Source organism: Mandrillus leucophaeus, unplaced genomic scaffold, assembly GCF_000951045.1.
Source record: "Mandrillus leucophaeus isolate KB7577 unplaced genomic scaffold, Mleu.le_1.0 Scaffold1237, whole genome shotgun sequence".
Classification (NCBI taxonomy): Eukaryota; Metazoa; Chordata; class Mammalia; order Primates; family Cercopithecidae; genus Mandrillus; species Mandrillus leucophaeus.
In genome coordinates, this window is record NW_012100732.1 from 667,973 (window position 1) to 679,342 (window position 11,370).

An 11,370-nucleotide genomic window follows, 5' to 3' on the forward strand; every position below is an offset into this window, starting at 1 on the left:
GAAAATTACAAACGTTGGCTGACCATCTGTATTGCTTGTGTATTATAGTGACAGAGATGAGTAGTTATGACAGATTGTTTGGCCAATGAGCCTAAGATAGTTCTCTCTGGCCTTTAAGATCTTGCCAACTCTTGAACAAGAATGTACAAAGAACTCTTATAAATAAATAAGAAGTAAAATAGCCCAATTTTAAAAATAGATGAAACATTTGAACAGGCATTATATACTTAATTAATTTTTTCCTGCTTGCCATCTGTAAACTACTTTTAAACCCATCTAGTTATTTTATCATTACAGTGACTGTATTTTTTCAGCTATAGAGTTTATCCTTTTTTATATAGTTCATGTTTTTCTGATTAGATTCTATGTTGGTTTGTTTATGCATTTTTAAGCCTTTGAACATATTATAATACCTTCTTTGAAGTCGTTGTCGCCTAAATCCAACAATTATTTGGAGTCAGTCTCAATTGACCACCATTTTTCATTGACATAGCTTATACTTTACTGCTTCTTTGCATTTTTTAGACACTTTGTTCAAAAATAGGACATTATAAATAATAATTATAGTGACTCTGAAATCTGTTATATTCTTCTAATGGTTGTTGGTTTTATGTTGTGGTAGATAGCTGTCTTCTCTATATTTATACCATAAAATATATAGTAAACTCCTTTCCATTTGTTTTGCAGCACATGATATATTTGTTCAATTTATCTGGCTTCCAGCTGCTGTTCTTTTAACCCAGTGCCTAGGGGAACTCTTCCATGATTGTGAATTTATCAATAATTTAATAACTTGGGCAGTTTATTATCAGTTTGGAGAACAGGGTTCAGCCTCTCTGCAGTTAGTTCCCTTGCATGTAGGTACCCATTAAATTTCCAACTGCATTTTTGTTCCCAAGTTCTGTCATCTGACCATCCAAGTCATTTGTTAAATTTTTATCTGATGCCTGTGCTTAGAAATTCTATCAGTCAAAAGTGCAACAAAACAGGGGCCAATATGGCTGATTAGAAGCATCTCTTACCTCCTTTAATTAAAAGAACCAAAATAGTGAAGAGATAATCACTCTTTGAATAGATCATCCAAGAGAAAACACTGGAATTCAGCAGAGAAGTGGCAACAAACACCTAAAGCAAGGGAAAGGCAGGGAGCAAGGCAGTCTGCTTAGCCAAGATCAGTGAAGAGCCAGAAGAGACTTCCTAATGCAGGGAAAATGTAAGTGAGAGATTCCCAGTGGTCCACATTCCCACCATGAAATCCTATAATCCTAGCCAATGGAGAGCTGCATGACCCTTGTAGGCCCCCAGAATAACATAGGGAGTCCCTGGAAACCACACAAAGGCATTGCTTCAGAAAGAGAGGTCTTGCTGGGTCCCACAAGCCCTGAAGTCCTGCACACAACAACAAGACGCCCTTTTGAGAGCCTAGCCCACACCAGACTGCATCTTGCCCTGCAACCTGGGCCAATATGGCAGACACCAGCAGCGATTCTGCCCCACCCCTGCAGAGGAATGGTTGCACATTCTCATATACCCTGAGGACAAGTTCTGCTGCCTGCAACTGCTGTAGGTGTAGACTGCTATGGGCTGAGGTACACTAAAAGCCCACACCCCCAGCTGCCTGCCCATGGCTACCCCCAGGAAAAGCAACTCCACCCTCTGCAGTAGCACACCCACTGCCTCCTCCACCTAGGCTTACCCTACTACTGCACACCATAGCCAATGTGTTTAATACCAACAAGAGGCCTGAGGACACAGGCAGGCCTGGTTGCCCCCATCCAAGTACTTGAGCACATCACCCAGGAGTCTGGGACTCTCCCATTCCAGTGCACCACTGGTGGCATCTGAGCACTTCTCCTAGAGTCTAAAGTTGGACCCACTCACCTGCCACTGCCACCACAGCTAGCATCTACCTACATATGCCACCTGTGGGTCTGGGGAACAGCTTGCCCAAACCATTTCAGCCACTGTTAAAACCAGTGCGGACCACCTGGGTCCCAAAGTGCTGTTCCACCACTGCTACTGCCATTGCCCAAGCAACACCCACCCCTTAGGGGCTCAAGAACGCACCCAACCTGCCAACCCTCCACTGATATTCCCAACACTAGAGCAAGCCACCTGGAGGCCCAATAATTGGCCTACCTCAACCCACTAATGCTGGTCCTGTAGGGCCCAAAGACAGGCAACTCAGCCCACTGCTGCCACCACTGGTGTCTGAAGACTGGCCTACCTGGTGTTCCAGTTCCCAGCAAAACTTCATCAAAACCTTCACTAACAACTACACCCTGAGTCATTGAGGAAATTACAGACATCACTGACACTGTTTACAGCCAAAGAAATAATACAGAGACTACACTATTAAATGCACCCAGAATCAAAGCTAAAGTGCAATCCCCACCAGCACCATAGATATGTCTTCAGGAAAATGTCCTTGTCTCCAAAAACAAATTTTAAAAATATGTATAAAGCAACTGTTACATCAGACGTGCAGGTATCAAAGTAAGTACGTAGGAAGAAGAAAAAGCAAGGAAACGTGACACTTCCAAAGGAACACAATAATTCTCCAGCAACAGATACTAATCGAAAAGAAATTCATGAAATCTCAGAAGAAAGAATTCAAAACTTTGATGCTAAAGAAGCTCAGTGACATACAAGAGAACTCTGGAAAACAATACAGAGAAATCAGAAAGACAATTCAGAACACAAATGAGAAATTTACCATAGATAGATATAAAACAGAACCAAACAGAAATCCTGGAATAGAAGAGTTAATTGAATGAAATACACAATGCATTTGAAAGTTTCAACAATAGGCTAGATCCAGCAAGAAAAAAAAAATCAGAATGTGAAGACAGGTCTTTTGAAATAACCCAGTCAGCAAAACTAAAAATAAAAAAGGATTACTAAATCCCTTGTGACATATGAGAGCCCATAAAGTGACCAAATTTTCAAATTTCACCTAAAAAAGGTGAAACATAGGGCACAGAGCCACCTCTCTGCGCATACTCAGTAAACTGGTCAAAACCAGTCCACAGCCAGCAGTCATTTCTCAGAAAGGAATGCTTTGTAGACAAGGAGAACTGCCATGCCAGAACCATGAAAACAGAAGGAGTGGTGTCAGGTGGTCAAATGAAATAAGTGGAGATGTTTTCCTATCTTTTGTTCTGACAAGCTGGCTTTTGAGAAAATCTGGTAATAATAAGTAAGGGGAAGCCAAGAGTGGGATATCACCAATCTGTCTCACCATGGCCAGAAACTTAAAGGTTTGGGGGTATTTTAGCCTAGTGGGTTGTATTAGTCCATTTTCACACTAATTTTATGCTAATAAAGACATACTCAAGACTTCACAATTTATAAAGGAAAGAGGTTTAATTGACTCACAGTTCAGCCTGGAAACTTACAATCATGGCAGAAGCTTACAATCATGGCAGAAACTTACAATCATGGCAGAAGGAGAAGCAAACATGTCCTTCTTCACATGGCAGCAGCAAGAAGTGCCAAGCAAAAGGGGGAAAAGCCCCTTATAAAACCATCAGATCTTGTGAGAACTCACTCACTATCATGAGAACAGCAGCATAGGGGTAACCACCCTCATGATTCAATTACCTCCAACTAGGCCCCTCCTACAACATGTGGGGATTTTGGGAACTAGGATTCAAGATGAGATTTGGGTGGGGATATAGCCAAACCATATTAAGGGTCCATTAGTCTGTCGGGGGGGGTTGAACCTTTGTTTCAGTCCTCAAATGGAGTAAAGAACAAAAATTATATAGTCATCTCAATAATGCAGAAAAATGTGAAAAAATTAACTTCCCTTTATGATTAAAACTCTCAACAAACTACCCATAGAATGAACATACCTCAAAATAATAAGACCATATATGACAAACTCACAGATAACATCATACTGAATGGGAAAAATGGAAAACCATTTCTCTAAGAACTGGAACAAAAAAGGATGCCCACATTCAGCTCTACAATTCAACATAGTACTGGAAATCCTAGCCAAAGCAATCAGGTGAGAGAAAGAAATAACCATCCAAATTGGAAAAGAGAAAGTCAAATTGCCTGTCTTTGCAAACCACATGATTTTCTATTTTTAAAAACCAAAAGATGTCACCAAAAAAACTCTTAGAACTGATGAAATACATTTAGTAAAGTTGTGGGACAAAAAATCAACATACAAAAAATTAATACCATTTCTATATACCAATAATGAAATTGGAAAAAAAATAAATCAAGAAGGTAGTTCATTTACAATAGCTACCAAAAATACCTAGAAATAAATCAGAAATAATACAATCAAATAGAAAAACATTTTATCCTCATGGATAGGAAGAATCAGTATTGTTAAAATGGCCATATCTGCCATAAGCAATTTACAATTCAATGCTATTCCTGTCAAACTCCCAATGACATTTTTCACAGAATTAGAAAAAAAACTATTCTAAAATTTACATGAAACCAAAAAAGAACCCAAATATCTAAAGTAATCCTAAGCAAAAAGAAAAAAGCTGAAGGCATCACACTATTTGACTTCAAACTATACTGAGGCTACAGTAACCAAAACAGCATGGTACTAACTCAAAAACAGACACATAGACCAAAGGGACAGAATAGAGAACCGGGAAATAAAGCTATACACCTATAACCATCTGATTTTTGACAAAGTTGACGAAAACAAGCAAAGGAGAAAGGACTCACTATTCAATAAATGGTGCTGGAATAACTGGCTAACCACATGCAGAAGCCTGAAACCAGACCCTTTCTTTTCACCATATACAAAAATCAATTGAAGATGGATTAAAGACTTAAATGTAAAACTAAAACTATAAAAACCTTGTTGAAAACCTAGGCAATACTATTCTGGACATAGACCCTGGTGAAGATTTCATGATGAAGACACCAAAACGAATTACAGCAAAAACAAAAATTGACAAGCAGGATCTAATTAAACTAAAGAGCTTCTGCACAGCAAATGAAACTATCAACAGAGTAAACAGACAACCTACAGTATGGGAGAAAATATTTGCAAACTATTTGCATCCAATGAAGGTCTAAAATCCAGCATCTATAAGGAATTTAAACAAATTTACAAGAAGAAAACAACCCCATAAAAAGGTGGGCAAAGGACGTGAATAAATACTTTTTAAAAGAAGACATACACATGGCCAACATGCAAATGAAAAAATGCTAACATCACCAATTATTAGAGAAATGCAAATCAAACCATAATGAGACACCATCTCAAATCAGTTAGAATGGCTATTGTTAAACATTCAAAAAATAACAGATGCTGGTGAGGCTGTGGAGAAAAGGAATACTAATACACTGTTGGTAGGAAGGTAAACTTGTTCATCCACTATTAAAAGCAGTTTGTAAATTTCTCAAAGGACTTAGAACTACCAGTCAATTCAGTAATCCCATATACAATTTGATACATACCCAAAGAAAATAAATAATTCTACCACAAAGACACATGCATGTGCATGTTCATTGTAGCACTGTTCACAATAGCAAAGACATGGAATCAACCTAAATGCCCAACAATGGTGGAATAAATAAAGAAAATGTGGTACATATACACCATGGAATACTATGCAGCCATTAAAAAACAATATGAGATCATGTCCTTTGTAACAACATGGATGGAGCTGGAGGCCATTATCCTCAGCAAATTAACCACAGGAACAGGAAACGAAATAGTGCATGTTCTCACTTATAAGCAGGAGCTAAACATTCAGTACACATGAACACAAAGAAGGGAACAATAGACACTGTGGCCTACTTGAGATGTAGGGTTGTAGAAAGGAGAAAATTAAGGAACTACTATTGGGGTACTAAGCTCATTACCTGGGTGATGAAATTATCTTTATATCAAAATCCCTATGATGTGCAATTTACCCGTATAAAAAACCCACACATGTGCCTCCTGAACCTAAAACAAAAGTTGGAAAAATAAAATAAAATAAGTCACTAACTAGTTGAGCAAATAAAACAGTGAAGATAGAAGAATACATGCTTAATACATGCACATATTTAAAGCCAATACATATTGGGTACTACAAGGTTACATCCAGAATTACTTCAGTATGTTGGCTAATGCCTTGCCCTCCACCAGAAACCAGAAGAAAGGGTGCAACTTACTATGTATTAATAATTAAGCACAGCCCAAGATCATAAACATTTAAACAGACTTTTTAAAAACATAGCCATGATCAATTTTTTCTTGTTTAAAGGAAATTTATATGAAAATGAAGGATTGTTTATTTAGGTGATAAAATTGCAAATAATAAAATATTCAGATATGTTTTCAAAACTAAAGACAGTTATATGTAAATAAATGAGTATTTCTTCAATAAAAGAGATAAAAAATCTCTACAAGGAATACTACAAAATAAAATACTGGTAAAAGAAATTGAAGAACTTGGACTCAGGAAGGGGAACATCACACACCGGGGCCTATCATGGGGAGGGGGGAGGGGGGAGGGATTGCATTGGGAGTTATACCTGATGTAAATGACGAGTTGATGGGTGCAGCACACCAACATGGCACAAGTATACATATGTAACAAACCTGCACGTTATGCACATGTACCCTACAACTTAAAGTATAATAATAATAAATAAATTTTTAAAAAAAAGAAAAAAAAAAGAAATTGAAGAGAACAGAAACAAATAGAAAGAAATTTTATGCTCATGTTACGAAAGAATTAATTTTGTTAAAATAATCCTACTGCCTAAAGGAATCTGCATATTCAATGTAACCTCTGTCAAACTATCAATGTCACTTTCATAGAAATAGAAAAAAAAATCCCAAAATTCATATGAAACCAAAAAAAGAGACAGAGTAGCCAAAGCAATTCTGAGCAAAAAGAACAAACCTGGAGGCATCATACTACCTGATCTGTAAATCTATTATAAGGCTTTAATAACCAAAACAACACAGTATTAACATAAAAACAGACACATAAACCAATGTAACAAAATAGATAACCCAGAAATAAATGCACACATTTACAGACAACTGATCTTCAATGAAGTCCTTAAGAACATACATGAAGGAAAGTGCTTTTAAATTAATAGTGCTCCATGTGATTAAAATGTGGAAGAATGAAACTGAACCCCACACTCTTACTATATACAAAAATCAACACAAGATTGATTAAAGACTTAAACATAACACCTGACACTAAAACTACTGAAAGAAAACATGGCGAAAACTATTCAGACACTGGCATAGGCAAACATTTTATAGCAAAGACCTCAAAACCACAGGAAATGAAAACAGAAATAGACAAATGAGACAATATTAAACTAAAAACCTTTGGTGGAAACAGTCCACAGAGTGAAGGAAGAACCTCCTGAATGGGAGTAAATATTTGCAAACTATTCATCCAACAAGGGACTAATATCCAGAATATACAAGGAACTCAAACAACTCAACAGTAAAAATAATAATAATTAATAATAATAATCCCATTAAAAATAAACAAAAAACACGAAAAGACATTTCTCAAACTAAGACATATAGATGGCTGACAGGTGTATGAAAACATGTCCAACATTCCTAATCATCAGAGAAATGCAAATTTAAACCATTCTAATGACTATTATTAAAAAATCAAAAATAACAGGTGTTGGTGAAGATATAGAGAAAAGACAACTCTTGTACACTTGATGGGAATGTAAACTGATACAGCCACTATGGAAAAACAGTACAGAGATTTTTTCAAAAAACTAAAAATAGTACTACCATGCGATTCAGCAATCCCACTACTGGGTGTCTATCCAAGGGAAAAATAATCAATATAACAAAGGGATACATAAACTCTTATGTTTGTTGCAGAATTACTCACAATAACAAAGATAAGGAATCAACCTAAGTGCCCATCAATGGATGAATGGAAAAGGAAAATATGGTGTATATATACATGATGGAATAGCATTTGGACATTAAAAAAAAATGAAATTATGTCATTTGCAACAACATGCAACTAGAGATCATTAGGTTAAGTAAAATAAGCCAAGCACAGAAAGAAACATATTGCAGGCCAGGCGCGGTGGCTCACACCTGTAATCCCAGCACTTTGGGAGGCTGAGGCAGGCGGATCACAAAGTCAGGAGATCGAGACCATGCTGGCTAACGTGGTGAAACCCCATCTCTACTAAAAATACAAAAAAAATTAGCCAGGTGTGGTGATGGGCACCTGTAGTCCCAGCTACCAGGAGGCTGAGGCAGGAGAATTGCATGAACCCAGGAGGCAGAGCTTGCAGTGAGCAGAGATCGCGCCACTGCACTCCAGCCTGGGTGACAACGTGAGACTGTCTCAAAAAAAAAAAAAAAACCCAGAAACATATTGCGTGTTCTCACTCGTATGTCAAGCCAAAAAAGTTTATTTCATAGAGGTAAAGAGTAGAATGATAGGTACTCGCCTGGAGAGGGTGTATAGTGGTGAGGGAGGGTAGATAAAGAGAGGTCGGTTAATAGGTACAAACATACAGTTAGATAGAAGGAACAAGTTTTTGGGTTTGGTGGTGGTGTTGTTGTTGTTGTTGTTGTTTTTGACACAGTCTCACTCTGTCACCGAGGCTGAAGTGCAGTCATGAGATCTTGGCTCACTGCAACCTCCCATGTTCAAGCAATTCTCATGCCTCAGCCTCCAGAGTAGTAAATTTTTGCATTTTTAGTAGAGATGGGGTTTCACCATGTTGGCTAGGCTGGTCTCGAACTCCTGGTCTTCAGTGATCCACCTGCCTTGGCCTCCGAAAGTGCTGGGATTACAGGCGTGAGCCCCTGTGCCCAGCCCATAAGGAATAACTTCTAATAAGTTCAGAAAGCAAAGTGGGGTGATTATAGTTAAAACTATGCATTACATTTTTCAAGATACCTAAAAGAGAACACCTGATATGGCTTGGATCTGTGTCGCCACCAAATCTCATGTCAAATTTTAATCTCCAGAGTTGAAGATGGAACTGGTGGGAGGTGATGTGATCATGGGGGAAGTTTCCCATGAATGGTTTAGCACCATCTCCCTGGTGGTGTTCTTGTGGTAGTGAGTGAGTCCTCTTGAGATCTGATTGTTTAACACAAAAGTGTGTGGCAACTCCCCACTCTCTCTCTCTCTTGCTTCTGCTCCTGCCATGTAAGACATGTCTTCTTCCCCTTCACCTTTCACCGTGATTGGAAGCTTCCTGAGGCCTCCCTAGGAGCAGAAGCCACAATGTTTCCTGTATAGCCTGCAGAACTATGAGTCAATTAAATCTCCCTTCTTTATAAATTACCCAGTCTCAGGTATTTCTTTACAGCAATTTGAGAATGAAATAATACAGAAAATTGGTACTGAAGAGTGGGACATTGCTATAAAGATATATGAAAACAGCTTTGGAACTGGGCAACGGGAAGAGGTTGGAAGAGTATGGAGGGCTCAGAAGAAGACAGGAAGATGAGGGAAATATTCAAACTTCCTGGAGACTTGTTGAATTGTTGTGACCAAAATGCTGGTAGTGATTTGTATAGAGACAGCCGGGCATCTGAGATCTCAGACAGAGATGAGAAACTTTTTGGGAACTGGAGCAAAAGCACTTTTGTTATACCTTAGCAAAGAACATGGCTGCATTGTTCTCCTGATCAAGGGATCTATGGAACTTTGAAATTGAGAGTGATGATTTAACGTATCTGGAGGAAGACATTTCCAAGCAGAAACGCATTCAAGATGTGGCCTGGCTATGGTCATATGCATGAGCAAAGAAATAACCTGAAGTTGGAACTTACACATTTAAAGGGAAGTAGAGCATATAAGTTTGGAAAATTTGCAACCTGTGGTAGAAAAGAAAAGCCGATTTTCAGGGAAAGAATTCAAGCAGCAATTTACATAAGTAAAAAGGAGCCAAGGGCTAATAACTGAGACAATGGGGAAAGGCCTCAAAGGCATTTCAGAGACCTTCACAGCAGCCCCTTCATGACAGGCATAGAGGTTTAGGAGGACTGAATTATTTCCTGGGCCAGGGCCAGGAACCTGCTGCACTGTGCTGCCTCAGGACACCATCCCAGCCACTCCAGCTCCAGCCATAGCTCAAAGGAGCTCAGGTACAGCTCAGGCTGCTGCTTCGGAGGGAACATGACATAAGTCTTGGTGGCATCTATGTGGTCTTAAGCCTGTGGCTGCACAGAGTGAAAGAATTAAGGCTCGAGAGCCTCTGCCTAGATTTCAGAGGATGTATGGAAACACCTGGGTATCAAGGCGGAAGTCTGCTACAGGGTTGGAATTCTCACTGAGAAACTCTACTAGGACAATGCAGAAGGAAAATGTAGGGTTGGAGCCCCCACACAGAGTCCCCTCTGGGGGCACTGCCTAATGAAGCTGTCAGAAGAGGGCCACCACCCTCCAGATTCCAGAATAGTAGATTCACCAACAGCTTGTACCCTGTACCTGGAAATGCCACAGGCACTCAACACCAGCCCATGAAAGCAATGGAGGGGGATGAATCCTGCAAATTCACAGGAGTGAGTTGCCTAAGGCCTTGGAATCCCACCCATTGCACCTGTGTGCCCTGGATGTGAGACATGGAGTCAAAAAAAAATATTTTGAAGATTTAAAATCTAATGACTGCCCTTATGGGGCATAGCTGAACAAAAGTCAGCAGAAACTTCTGCAGACTTAAATGTCCCTGTCTGACAGTCCTGAAGAGAGCAGTGGTTCTCCCAGCACGGAGTTTGAGCTCAGAATGGAGAGACTGCCTCCTCAAGTGGGTCGCTGACCCCCATTTAGCCTAACTGGGAGACACCTCCCAGCAGGGGCCAACTGACACCTCATACAGCTGGGTGCCCCTCTGAGATGAAGCTTCCAGAGGAAGGATCAGTTCAGAAATATCTGCTGTTCTGCAGCCTCCTCTGGTGATACCAAGGCAAACAGAGTCCGAGTGGACCTCCAGCAAACTTCAATACACCTGTGGCTGAGGGACCTGACTGTTAGAAGGAAAACAAACAAACAGAAAGGAATAGCATCAACATCAACATAAAGGACATCCACACCAAAACCCCATCTGTAGGTCACCATCATCAAAGACTAAAGGTAGATAAAACCACAAAGATGGAGATAAACCAAAGGAGAAAAGCTGAAAATTCTAAAAGCCAGAGCGCTTCTTCTCCAAAGGATTGCTGCTCCTCACCAGCAATGGAACAAAGCTGGATGAAGAATGACTTTGATGAGTTGACAGAAGTAGGCTTCATAAGGTCAGTAATAACAAACTTCTCTGAGCTAAAGAAAGATGCTCAAATCCATCACAAGGAAGCTAAAAACCTTGAAAAAAGATTAGACGAATAGCTAACTAGAATAAACAGTGTAGAGAAGACCTTAAATGACCTGATGG